At 36.2% G+C, this 14,911-nt stretch overlaps 1 long non-coding RNA gene across 1 annotated transcript in view; it reads right to left on the reverse strand.

The window, feature by feature from the left end:
* Positions 1-14,404, reverse strand: part of LOC136035473 (uncharacterized) — a 37,371-nt gene extending 22,967 nt beyond the window's left edge. Inside the window, exon 1 of the long non-coding RNA XR_010619448.1 lies at positions 14,267-14,404. This is a non-coding gene — a long non-coding RNA (uncharacterized LOC136035473). The remainder of the gene's footprint in view (positions 1-14,266) is intronic.
* Between the last annotated feature and the right edge of the window lie 507 nt (positions 14,405-14,911).

Genomic DNA, 14,911 nt, shown 5'->3' on the forward strand with positions numbered 1-14,911 from the left:
CAGGTGACGTCACCTGATCCACACATCCACAGACAGACAACTTATTTTTATATATATAGATAGATATATATATATATGAAATATATATATATATATATTATATATATATATATATATATATATATATATATATATATATATATATATATATATATATATATATATATATATATATATATATATTAGTGGCAACTTGGAAGAAACAACAAGTAAAAGACATATCAACCAAGAATAGGAATAATCCAAAGATGCTTTATGATGAGGTTAATAAACTAACACAGACATCAGCTGATTTGTCAGACCAATTCCCGTTAGATCAATGGTATTTACACTTTACTTCAGTCTCCTGATCCAACCTACCATCAAATGAATTTAGTTATCGTGAATTGTTGTATAAGTATTTTTCTCACATGAGCCCATATAAAAACCTAGTTTGTTTCTTATTTATGGTACTAAAAAATTACTAGAGCATCTTAAGCTATTATATCAAATATTATAGCGTCAAAAAAATTCTATGTCAAAAACTTCTTCTTTCCAGAGCGTTAGAAACTCCATCAAAGTCATAAAAGAAATAATTGTTTTTTGGTGCTTCTGCGAAGCACAATTATTTTTTAACCAGAATGCGTTTTCCATAGAAACAATGGATACTTTTAAGCCCAGTATTTCATGGCCAATAAAGTTATATCGAAAGGGACAACAATTTTCTCATAGCAAACAACAACATGTTGAACAGAGAACAAATAACAACAATTTGTTGTTGAACAAACAATTTGCTCTTAAGATTTATAGCTTTTAAGCGCCACATTGGTAAGTAATCTGTTTCTTCTCCCAATCGAATTTGTGAATCTGCCCTTATCGGTGAAGCGATAATATGGAAGGCTCGATGGGTTCGTTTGAGAGAAAGCAATGAAGGAAAATGTGGATAAAAACATGTGGAAGGCACAAGGATAGACTTTACAGTGACACAAACGCGATTTTTCACCTCATATCTTCCCGAATATTTCAGTGCTCTTGCAGATCCTCCCGATCTGTCTGTGTGGCGTCAGTTGAACAAGGTTTTTCTACCTAGAGAATATTGAAAAAACATCTAAAGAATAAAATGGCGGAGGAAAAACTGACTGGACTTGCCCTTCTTTATATTTAGAGTAATATTACCACAGGTGTAGAAAGCGTTATTGGTAGGTTTGCTAATAGCGGAAGTACGAGGCAAGAATTCGTCTTAAAATATTGTTAGTGTTTCTATAAGTATGGTTTAATGAATAGTTTTAGAAATTGACAGCTAAATGACAGATAGAAGCAGAGGCATGCAACTTTCAGCGTCAGTAAGTACGTTAGACTTAATTTAGAATGGGAATTTTTCGCAACGAACCGTCCTCCTCTCCCTAAAATCCTGGATTCGCTACTGACTGGGATAAAAATATGCAATTACTTAGCACAAAAAATTGCAAAGAGATGGCGGAAAAAACAAAGGAAGAAAGAGTTATCGTTCATCATGTTGCCATGTCATCACTGTTATCATGTTATCATTCGAGAGTCCCTTGTTGTGCTACTCCCCCCCCCCCTTGATCGAAAACCTTGCCGACATTATTTATGCTGCATGTATGTTGAATGGACAGCGCTTTGCTTAACAATTGATAAGATATTATATGTTTTCTCGAATTTAAACTAGCCTCTCGCTAGCCTTTCGAACTGATGACATACTTATGACCCCTTACCAGTTTCTACTAAATTACTTTGGGAGCTCCTACTGGTGTTGGGAAAAGTAGCTAATGAACCCTTTGCCTTTGAGATGAAAAGTCAACGCCGAGACTTGCAAAGTTATAATTGAAATATGGTATGACCTTAAAATTTGATTTTCTCCAGGTTTCTGTATATTTTGGTTACCTGTTATTATTGTTATGTTAAATTTTGAGCCAGAAAAAAGCACAACCTAATTAGTTCTCTTGTAAGAAATTTTAGGCAAGCAAAAAAGGTTGACGTTGTTGAATGTTGAAATTTTGAAAGAGCCGCAATTGGATTATAAGATAAGATTAATTGCAAAAAGCCTGCAGGCTATGGCAACACAGAATACAGTCTACAAACAAAGCTCAGGAACGAAATATACCACTATTTACCATTAATGACCGGCATTTCGAAGGTCTGGTGGCTGTTTTAAATATATTTGTCACGGTATTTTTCGCGTATTCGGTGGCGTTCAATTCAGGAAAATATACAGTGTAGGGGTAATTTTGTTGCTTTTTTTCTAATCAAAATGAAAAAAATATTTTTCAATAAAAATCACCAAGGAAGAGATTTTTTCCAAAAGGTATATATAGAGAGGCCAAACATATGTGGAACAGATGTCCCCCTCCTTCCATTGATGCCACTCTGCTCAATCTGCAATCCATGGTATTTTTGTCCAAGCACTAGAGTTAGTAGAAAAGAATACTATGAATCAGTTTAACGTTCTACAATTAAACTATGTATTTCCCTTTCTTTTGTGTTTCATCTCGTATCTTTAATAAACGGGATTGCTAAGCACTTATGATATATGATTGGCCGCGTTGTCAGTCATTATAATTGGAAAAAGTAATAATAAACATTGCCAAACTCCAGCACAACTTTTCTCGTTGCAAAACTTCCTGCAAGTCCCTTTGTTTCCTCTTTTTTACTAAGGTAACACAAATCAATACGAGTTGCCAAATTGCGTAATACTATTGTAGAAAGCATTTTGAAATAGGTTTCCGAACATCATTGTGCTAGAAGATGGAATTTAAACTGTTCTAAGTTCGTTTTCAAGGATTTATAGAGGATTCCGTGTTGGAAGAGGTTAAACTCATCTCAAGCATATACTCTGTTAATAGGCTATATTGGTTCTAGGGAATTCATGATTTTGTAGAAAAACTGGAAAAACAAAGAGAGAAGTGAAGATAAAGGTTCTCCTGCTGCAAAATATATTAACAAGGGTTATTGTGCACATGACGAAGTAAGAATTGTTTTCTTTACATGCCAGCTTATGTGGTGGACTATCTATGCCACTAGGCTTAATTAGCCTTGAGTTTCAGCTACTCTCAATCATAAGTGACTTATAGGGGTGGCTATTTTGTAGCCAACTTAGCTGTGTAGCTAAGTTGGCTACACAGACAAAGGATATTGTTGGAGTAACCAAAATGTTATGCCTAGAAAACGTATGTGAAATTATGATAGTCTTTAAAGGGAAAAAATAAGGATTTGGAAATTTTTGCAGCACTCTAGCTTCATTTTGGTATGATACTACTTTTAACAATTCGCAGCAGCAGTGAACTACTGATGCCAACACAGAATCCATCCCATTCTACATCAGATCTAATCCAAACTTCTCATTTGAAGATCTTTTCTAGAGCACAAGTAAGACTATCTTGACACCTTCATCAATTTAATTGTTGGACAGATCACAACAGTTTTTATTTTCCCCTGAAAACCATTATAGCCTGGAATGGTACGAAGAAGTCCTCCTGGCTCCCTTGGGCTAGCACACCCGTAGGGCTGGGTGAACAATAAGACTTTTTGTTGGCTCTATAACCCTTATGGAAGCATTGCCAGTCTTGAAAAGACAATCCTCTTCTCTTTTTGCTTGATCATCACAACAGTCACCTTGATCCAAGATGTATTTCTTTCTGCAAGGGAAACGGTATTCTCATTCTAGCTTTTCTACCATAGTGTTCTCACCGACTTTGACCCTTAGACATTGGTGTTCTTACTTCTTTCAAGAGCGGTTTTAAGCAAAGTTCAATGAATTGTTCCAGTTAAACTCTGGACAAAGGGTGTCTATTCACAAGGTGCATAAGCTTTGTCCTAAGCCCTACAAAGAAAAGTTTTCTCCGGCCAATGTCACTTCTTCTTTCAAAAAGGCTGGAATCTGGCCTTTTAGCAGAAATTTTTTCAGGGAGTTCGATTTTCTTCCGTCTAAAGTAACCAACCGACTTACTCAAGATCAAGCAGGCTTAAATCAAACAAATGCGACAGTCTTGGAGCGAGATGAAATTTGCCAGTCCAGGGCCAACAATGATATTTCTACTCCTGTACTATCAGCTCTCCTGCTCCCAGACTATCCACCACCAGCCTGTAAGGTCAGTTTCAGTTTCAGCATAAACTGAAACATTATTAGACCTTTCTCTTGAATAGGAAGGGTTCACGCAAGCTCTTGTAAGTGACACAAAACCTAAAGAACCAGGAACCAGGACTCACGAACACCTTAGAAAAGGAAGAAATTAAGCCAAAAAGACGTGGAAAAAGATATAAAAGTAATTCAAGGAGATGTCGATGGTGAATTTTAAGCTACATGATTCATCTGATGGGTCATCACACCTTGGTAGAGAAGACAGCCAGGATGATCAGCCGTTCAGCTAATCTTTCCTGTCAGTAAGAGATTACGCAATAGTCAACTTTCAGTTAAAGAAATCATCCTGCTGTGCACGTTGGGTTAGTCCAGGGTATTGCAAGAGGTGAAGCTATGATCGATGTCATGCAAATGAAAAGCAAAAAGCGGGTCTTCCCCGAGTTAGAAGATGTTCCAAGTGTGGATGTTTCTGATACCCTCAAAAGTTTGTCAAAACCTTTGTTCTGGGAGGAACCAGCAGAGAGGTTCAAAGCTTTCACTTTGACTTGGTTTCTCACCGCACAATATGTCTTTATCAACGAAAGTGAAGACTTTCTTTGTTCTTTTAAATCTCCATTTTAATAATTTTGCACAACTGTATTCGAAGTAAAGGAAAACAATATAGAAGAATTAGTGTTTCTAGAGAACCGCAAGTAGACTTTAGACATTTTTTTTAGCTTGTCCGGTTTAAGCTAAAAAAAAAAATCAGACAAGCCCTATCTATAACGGTCTATAATCCTTAATCAGCCAAACTGGGAATTGTTCCTTGAGACATGAAGGCTGGATGGCACTTCTACTAATTTTCGTAGGATTTTACCAATTGCTCTCAAAGAGAGCTCCAGCAGGCTTTAACCGTTACTGTTTTTTTTTCTAAACCAAACTTACTTATGCTAGGATACCATCTATCCCTATTTCTATTGACAAGACCAATAAATTTCTTGAATGAAAATGCCAAATTTTTACCTGGGATCCTGTCAATTTGTTCCTCTAGCTGTAAGTAAATTCATCTGAGTGACTACTATGTCCATCATTCGGTTCTACAGAAATATATACCACTATGAGTGATGCCCTGCACTTTTTAGTAGTAAAATGAGTACCTACCATTCTATTTTTAACGCCGCCGCAACCTAAGCAAGACTTAGCAACTTCTTTACTTTTCAAGAGCCCTGCTAAACGCCTATGCACCCTACCCTTCCTGTTTTAGTAAATAAATGTTACGTCACCTAGTATTATGCTTCCTATCCCTGGAACATGAGTGATCGGGACCTTTTGTGGACTGCTCTGTAATAAAGTTATAATCAGGATACAATAGATTCTATTTCTTGAATTTCTGGGCAATCAGGATTGCAAGTCATAGTTATGAAGAAATCTGATGGTTCCAGGCGACGAACAATAACCGTTGCATTTTTAAAATCTTCAGTGTAGAAGTCTGTTGATGTGGTGAATGATGACGGTAGAAATACTTTTTCATCAGCAATTGCATTCCATTTCGTACTCAATTTTATTGATTGGATGGGATCACCGCCAAGACAAAAAAAAATGTATCGAAAATATGTTGTTGGAAAAGTCATATACCAAAATATAAAGCATTAAAAAACTTTTTACACAAGTGGAGGGTTACAGCTTGCAGAGAAAAGTTTTTGGCGTCTTTAGGTCTAAAAGCGAAAGGTTACTGTGGTAATTCAAGCGTTAGTTACATGTAGAAGACTTTCGTAAATTGTTTGGGCATATCCATGGTCCATCCTGATGTCCCAGTTGCACAAAACAATAGGTAGGTAAAGGGCTCCACACAATGATCGCTGTTTTTTAAACTGACAATATTTTTGTCACGGTGTTTACAATTGATTTCATTTGACAGAAAACTGTGGTAAGCATAAAGAGTTAGAAATCCGCATACTTCAATACACGCAGAGGGGTTTAGCTGTCTACAACCCACACCATCTGGTGGAGTAAAAATGAGCTGCCATTTGGAAGTTGTTGTCCCAGTGAAACAGCACGCTGATTTACATTATGTTCCGCTTCTAGCATTCTCATATAATCTTTGGCATGATTGTTTATGTCTCGCAATATTTCTTCCAACAGATCCATTAAGGTCCTATAACTTAAAGAATGTGCAAGTCGTTCGTCAACAGCTTCATCGGGGTCTAAAAAGCACATTTGACTAGATGAAGTGGGTTCGAAATTGCCTTGAGTGTTTGTTGGATCTGCCGCCAAATTAATTCTGTGATGAAATTGTCCAGCTATTTTCAAGCTAAAAACCTTACGACTATTGATGGTTTGGTCATCGTTTTACATTGAATGAAGCAAACGCGAAACATGTGGAACTTTCGGTGAAATAGAGGGATCCTCGGCAAATACATGCACTGTCGAGGAGTCCCAATGACTTTTATTAAGACTTTCTTAGTTTACAACATATTTGCAGGCTAGCAATGGGTTGTGTGAAATAGCTTGTTGTCGTCAAACATTGCAACGGCACTGTTCTTCTCGATTTCGTTTGCCTTCTAACTGTGATATATTTTCTTTTTTGATGTGTTGTGATTCTCGTTGTCAAATGTCTTCTGCCCATATATTTCATTGTGCTTCATTTTCGTCTACACAAGTCATAGGCTCGTTTAGAGCCTTATTTTTGGGAACACACTTTTCACGTAAAACAACACTATGAGGACGACCCGAAAAAACACTAATTCAAAATTACTGAAAATGAGCAGCCTGGACTTTCAAACGCGACAAGACAAACCCGAACAGCTAAAGCAAAGGACTTATAAAAATGTCTAAGGCAGTGAAAAAAATAATGAAGCGCAAAGAAATATGTGATTAGAAGATATTCAACAACCTGGACCATCAGACTTAACAGAACTAATCTGAACAGCAAAAAAAAGAGTATTGAAAAAATTTCTGAAGTTGCAATGAACACAACTGAAAAACAGAGAAACTGCTGTTAGAAGACAAGCAATAGCAAGAATAACAAATCAAAAACGAAAATAAAACGAAAACAAATATGTAGTTAGAAGACATCGAAACACCTTACGAATCAAAAACAAAATAAAGCACAACAAAAAATCTTCGATTAGAGCAAAAGCAAACACGAGAATTAAAAAGAATCAAAAATGGAAGTAAAAGCACAAAAAATACGGAGTTAGAAGACAAGCAAAAGCAAAAATTACAGCGATTCAAACCGAAAATAAAGCACAAGCTTCAGTAAAAAATGAAAGCAGAAGCTTCAGTTAGAGAACAAACAAAATCAAGAAGAACAGCGCCATCAGAATGTTTGAAGTCACTAAGCTTTAGCAAGCAACCCAGGTCTGAACAACAAAGACACCGTAAACTACGCAAGTTTAGTTGCAAGACATTGGGGCCTTTCAACACCGAATATATTCAGTATAGAGCCCCCCTTTTCCCTCAAGAATGAATCAAGAATGCAATCAAGAAAAGCAATCAAGAATGAATCGTTTGGAGATTGCTGCTTGAATGGTCGAATTGTGTTGCCACATTTACAGTTTCCGAATGAAATGGTATACAGAGTAATTGGTACATAGAGCAGTACAAAGAGCATGATTGCGATTCAACAAAGCTTGCCAGAAATCAACGGTGTTTGGTTTACAATGAAGCAAACACCAATGTGGAAAGAGCGCAGTTCAACCAATGTGGAACCGCAGCATGCTGGCGAATATTTGGCAATATCCAAGGAAAAAGTCATGTCATTAAACGCTTGAACATTCATTTAACCTGGACAATAACGAATGCAAAATATTAACCAAGCCCAAGAAGATTGGGTAGATATTGGACAACAAGGCTAAATGTAAAAACATATTTTTGACGTAACCACGCAATGAAGCATATTCAAATAGACTAGAAAATTCACCATTATTGGGAAATGTCCAAAAACTTTATATGGGATTGGAAAATGAGCAAAGGAGAGCCACGAATCCGTTGGTGTCATTGGTTGAATTCACAGCGTAAACTGTGAAGATCGTCCGGGAATACTTCCATTTGTGAGTACTTCTCTGTCATGCGAAGGATGCAAAAAGTTTTGATGATCTCCTTACTATGAATATTACTCTGCGACATGCAAACAAGTTTGCCAATATCATGGCCTCTCATTCAACTATAGACACTGGGTAGATGGCCTAAAAGAACACGCACAGTACAAAGTGCCTTCTGTAATACGCAAACTCTTCGTTCACCTTCTATCTCTTGGATGTCCTGCAGATCCAAAAAGATCTCTAGGAAAAATTGAAAAATCAGCAGGTTCTAGATTTCATCCAGCACGCAGGACGGAATAAAATATCTGAGGATACTGCAATCAAACGCGCTTATCGTATTATAGCATCCACGTTAAATATGATGGCAACAGAAGCTCCAAATTTTAGTCTTTGGGTGGAACGGTAGATGACAAAAACATGGAATTTCTAAATTTAGATGACTTAACTGCTTCTGAACAACACACGCTTTAGTTTCTCCAAGGAAAACAGATAGAAATTGAGAAAAATATTCCACGGGGTACCTGTGAGCCTGACTATGTTGAAAAAAAACTTTTTTCAATAGATGGACCAGAGGGTACCAATAAAACATATGTGTATAAAACCTAGTCTCACCTTTTGCGTGACTCGCAACTGAAATGTAGTACGTTTACTGAAACCATATCAACTGTATTGACTATAGGGCAAACAACACACAAGGTATTTGGATAGAAAGTTCCACTTTCATCAAATTCAATTTCCAGTATAAGATCTGATCGAAACAAAACTAAAGAATTAGCTTAAGTGGATATTTTCGATATATATGAGGCACCGATTTGACCAAAGAATGGCTACAAAATATGGGTAAGTTATAGTGGTCTATTACCAATCCAAACTTCAATTGCTGAAATTTGATTTCTGTCAGTGCTTACCTGTTCAACTCCAAAACAACCGTAGTGGAACCCTCAATTTTTAGATCAGAAACAGTTATCACTGGAAGTACTTCAAAAATTGTTCCTTAAAAATATGCATGTCTATCCTAAGGAGGAAGCATTCGCTAAGTACATCCTGAACCAAGAAAATGGAAATCTTCCCAAAAATGACATGAATTACCTGAAGATATAATATTCACTGCTAACTTAGTTGAAGAAGTATTTGGAGACTGTCTTGCAAATCAAAACTACAATGGAATGAAGGAACGCAGTATTTTAGCTTCGCTCAACAAAGAAATAAGTAAAATAAATGTTAGAATTGACAGTTACCTCCCTGGAGAATAAAAATGTGATAGAAATTGTGACTCTGAGAAAGATAAACAGGAAGGAGGAATAGAATTCACTCGAAAATTCTTCAATTCAAATAAGATTGCATATTTCCACCCTATGAATCCACAGCCCTCCACATTGAACAACAAGAAAAGTCACTTTTTGTATTGGTAGCGCTGATGGACCTCTTTCTACGAAGGCTAGCAGAGTACCAGAAAACCATAGAGAGATTTTGAATGGCTCATTTAAAAGCAATTACTCATACCTACGTGCTTCTGATAAATTCCATCATCTTTGAGTGCCAAATAGCACTTAAAGTGGCACTTTTGGTGTCATTTTCCATTGGGAGGTGGGGGGTAGCAGGCTACCAGAGCATTGTACTGAGATTTTGAATAGCTCATATAAAAGCATATATAACTTGGAATTGTACAAATCCGCTTAAATTTTACTCTAAGTAAAGCACAATTAAACCATAATATGAACTCCTGAAATCTGGTTATTTCCCTCTGTGCAAAGAATGATTTCAAGCTATGATACAAAATCAAAAACTTGGCTATAGTCCTAATGCTGTTAAGATGGCTTCACTCCGATATTGTCTACAAAATAATCATGGAATATCATTTTCAGAACTCAAGGTTTAACGCCACTCGTTAAACTGAGCTCATCATGCAGAAGTGAAATAAAACTAGATGAAACAAAATTAAGTAACAATCCTAAGATCTTCTATTTTCAAACTGTAAAAAGTGTCATGCTTTTACTGTATATCTGCATATACGGTATAATCGGTATGCTTTTACGGAATAATATCTGTTCGTTTTGAATTTTAACGTTGCTCCTTACTTTCAGTCAAAAAAAGTTTTTTTTTAATTTCTGATCGTTTTTCAAATAATACTAGTAAATCTAGCTCCCCCTCCGTAAAGATTTCCTCTCTTCACGGGAAACTTCTCCGTTGAAAGTTCCTCCCACAAAAAATACACCCCCTCCCGGTAGAATTCCCTCCGGGCAATTCCATCCTCGCTGAATATTCCCCCACACCCCGTAAGGTGATTCAGCCTGACAAATTCTCCTTAACATACTTTCATTTAAAAAGACATAAATTTTAATCGTTCTTCTGATCACTCGGAAAATACCCCCGCCGTGGAATTTGTTTCCTGGAAATCTAAACCTGCTGAACATTTGCTCCGGACAATTCCCCCTGTACATATTAACATGCAAAATTGAGTTGGCAAAGAGAAAGTAAGACAAATGAAAGGGATTTCGTACAAAAATTCTGTCAGATTCCCCCAGTGCAAAAATTTCCCCCCAGAATTATCCCCATGGAGACCCAACCCAAGCACAAAATCAACACCTCCGAAAAAAGTCTGTACACTTCCCAATAACAAATACTATACGAAAACAATGGGCAAATTTAATAGATTACAGACCTTTCCCCGCGGTTCAAGGGGGTCATGTTACCCCTAAGGGTATAGTTGTTATATCTTTCATTTATTCTGAAATAAAATGGCTATCTCAAAATAGTGATCGGACAAATTTAGGGGGAAGGGGCATGGGAGGGGGGTTATTTTCTCCCAAATGTTTTAAGTCACTTAAAAAGGGCACTCGAACTTTTAATTTCCGTCAGAACATAACCTCTCCTGATCTTCTACGAAAATTAGTTCAATACGATCATCCCTGGGAAAAACAAACATACAAAAAAAAATACAAAAATAAATAAACAAGCAGCCGTGATTTTTTTTTCTGGAAAAAAAAATTAAAATCAACATTTGTGCATGAAGGAGTTTGAAACTTCTATAGTAAGGTTTTTTTTATACGCTGAATCTGATCGTGTGGTTTCCATTAAAATCCTTGACTTTAAAGGGCTGTTTCCCCTCTGTTTCAAAATCAGGCAAACTTTCTCAGGCTGTTAGCTTTTGAGGGATTACATTAAACTTGATAAAACTTATATATTTGAATTAGGCATAATAAGTAAATTCTTTTAATGTATCTATTAATATTAAAATTTCATTTCTTAGAGATTCGTTTACTATTGAGCTGAGTCACTTCTTACTTACAGTTCATTACCACGAACCGTTTTCATTGAATTAATAATCAACATTACTCAGTAATGTTCGACAGTTACAACCTTTCTCAATAACGCTCAACATTAGAAATATTCTTATTAGATTTTCTTATTATTAGTTTTCATACTTTGCAACCCATCAAAAGCAAGACAGAGAGCATTACAATATTAAAATTTTTTTCCATTTCATGAAATTTGATTAATCAAATAAAAAAAAATAAAAAAACTAAAAGTAGGGAGCAACTTTAAAACTTAAAATAATCTGAATTTTGCGAAAGATTACCCTTTTTGGCTATCCTAAACAGAAAGCAGGTCGTCCGCGGTTGGGGTGGAAGGATGTCATAAAGAAAGATTTAAGGGAAATAGGAATTTTCTGGGAGGGGGTAAAAAGTGAACTTTTTTACGGATTAGAATGGACGGGGAGCATGCGTAGTTTTTTTGGCCTCAGGCGGCTTGGTGTTGCGGTGAGTTGTTATTAGTAGTAGTAGATATAAGTGGTACTGTCCCCTCCTCAACTCCTCGCTCATTAATCTAAAGTATTTTAGTGCTTTAAAAAATCTTGTTCTCCCAATTCAATGGCTCTTGTGTTTCAGTTAATAATCTATAAAAATTTGGACAAAAAGTCAAACTTCAGAGTAAAGAGCAAGGAGCTATGGAGAAGACAGCCCCTTCCATATAAACAAAATTTCAGTTCCTTTTAGGTTTCAAAGCTGGTCCTTACTTTCACTTGCAAAAAAACTAGTTTAAAAAAAAAGTTAAATTCCTGGTTGTTTTCCAAATTATGCCCAGATCTAGCTAAAATATAATGTGGGGTATCAGCCCTTTAAAACAAAAAACCTTGTTCTCCCAATTAAAAAAAAAACCTTGTTCTCCCAATTCAATGGCTCTTGTGTTTCAGTTAATACTCTATAAAAATTTGGACAAAAAGTCAAACTTCAGAGTAAACAGCAAGGAGCTATGGAGAAGACAGCCCCTTTCATATAAACAAAAATTTCAGTTCCTTTTAGGTTTCAAAGCTGCTCCTTACTTTCGCTTGAAAAAAACTAGTTTTAAAAAAAAGTTAAATTCCTGGCTGTTTTCCAAATCATGCCCAGATCTAGCTAAAATATAATGTGGGTATCAGCCCTTTAAACGCCTGTTTTATTGCTGTTAAATCGAATATGTCAATTTCAAATTGATTAGTACCGCCCTACTTTTCAGGTTTGTCTGTATTGCAAATGCTGGATTGTAATTTAAATTTTGGACAGAATATGAATATGCTATCAAAACTTACAATGAATAGTATTTATTGTCAATAAGTTAATTATTCCAATATTATTGTTTAAATGAATGGAAATTATGTGCAACTTTAGATCTTCTATGTGCTGAAGCCACCACAACCTTTAAAGTAGGATTCTCTGATCGATAAGTACATTAATTACATATGCTTCAATATATTGAAATACTTTATGTAAATAGACAAAGGCATACTTCCACTTTAGGAGCTTTTGAGATCTTAGAAATCTGTTGACCGAGGGAAGATGAATGAAATTCTAGAAATGAAATCAGAGACTAAAATATCTCCTTGGAAGCCGTTCTGTGGCCTCTAATTTTCTTTAACTCTAAGGTTTTTCGGATTAATCTCTTTGCCAAGAATCCTCACCGTTTTTAATTTGTCGTTTTGTTTCATTTTGCATGCATATCTGGTTACTCTTTTGTTTTGAAAATTGTTTCGAAGTCATTAAAAATCAGCTTACTCCTGCCAAGTAGACTAAATAGCTAAAACTAGAAATAAGTGAAGGTGAAAAGGTGATATTTGGTAGCGAGAAAATCCATCAAGTGAACAGTTTCACCTACCTAGGTAGTATTGTTAGTATTAAATAAAAAAATGTTTTTTTAACGGAAAGTAAGGAGCGACATTAAAACTTTAAAACGAACAGAAATTACTTAGTATGTGAAAGGGGCTGCTTCCTCATCAACGCCCCAATCTTTACGTTAAAGTTTGACCCTTTCTCTTAACTCTACTTTTTGAAACAGTAAAAAACTTTAGCGTCAAGAGCGGGGCGTTGATGAGGAAGCAGCCCCTTTTTTCAGGGTGTTTTTTCACAATTGAAAGGGCTGTGAAAGAGGAAGAAGTTAAATGTGAGAACTAAGGTTAGAATAATGATAGTCACTGTAATGATAGTGATCAAGTATGGTTCTGAAGCGTGAGCGCTCCAAAGAACAGAAGAGGAGTTGTTAGATGCTTTCAACAGAAAATACCGATGGATTATTTTGGGCACATGACTGACCGACAGTATCTCAAATAGCAAACTCTCCGAAAAATCTGGCTCAATCCCGCTTTCTAGGGACACAATGAGAGAAAGGATGAGATGACTAGGACATGTTCTGCGGATAAAGGGTGACCGATGGCAGAAGATTATCTTTGTCGGCCAACCGTCTAGGGCTAAACGAAAATCGGGAGGTCCCCTAATGGGATGGGAGGCTGTTGTAAGGAAAGATTTAATGGAAACGGGACTTGTTGGGAGGATGTGAAGACAGATTTTTGAATAGCTTGGGATGGAGAAGGAGCGTGCGTGGCTTCACTAGCCTATTCGACTTTAATTCAAAATCAATGGACTCGTTCCGTTGTTAGTACTGTTAGTTGTTAGTACTATTAGTAGTAGCCTATAATATGTGACAAGACTCGAGTAATGAAGAAATACATTATTAGGGTGATATAAAGGACCACCAGAAGGGGGTGTACATTTGAGAGTAAATTAGCCTATGTTTCGAAAGAATATTGAAAGAGGAATCGACTAGTGTGTTCACTTGTCCTTATGTCAGTTATGGAATCTCGTATATATTTCCCTGCATTATTATGACTATAGAAACAACGATTTCAACTTACAAATAGGCTAATACCAGCAATCAAAAGAACATATATAATAACAGCAGAGATATCCAAAGCTGTTAAATATTCCATTCTTCGCTTGATTCAAATTCTTCCCACCGGAGATCAAATGAAGACTGGTTTTTTTACGCCTCTTCTCCGCCCTTTTTCCTTTTTTCAGTGATGACCAATAGTCAGACGTGGGGCGCATCTTTTGACATCGCTAATCACATCAAAATTTTATGAATGGGAATTTTTTTCTCTTTGATTAGTAAGCGTGTTGTATTCTCATGGGCTCTTTGAAGCCAAGTTACTGCTATTGCCAATAGCAAGATGGTAACATTATTGTTACCATCTAATATAGCAAGATTGTAAAATCATCGATAATTTTGACAAAATTACCAAAAAATAGAACTCCAGTGCCCAAAGTCTAACGAAGTGCTTAAGCAAACCTGGTATGGGGATTACAATTGTGGAGCGACAAATTATTTTTTTTGATCGGAGTAAAGCCCTCTAAGGGCGCAAAGAATTCCTAGCTAAAAAAAGTAATATGTACCAATTTGGGAGAGGAGGGAAACAATAACACCTCAGTACTTCCTTGTTAGCTAGTAAACACTCAAGAATTGAAGCTAGGTTAACCATAATGGAATATACCAAAATATG

This window comes from Artemia franciscana, chromosome 14 (genome assembly GCF_032884065.1).
Source record: "Artemia franciscana chromosome 14, ASM3288406v1, whole genome shotgun sequence".
NCBI classification, from domain to species: domain Eukaryota; kingdom Metazoa; phylum Arthropoda; class Branchiopoda; order Anostraca; family Artemiidae; genus Artemia; species Artemia franciscana.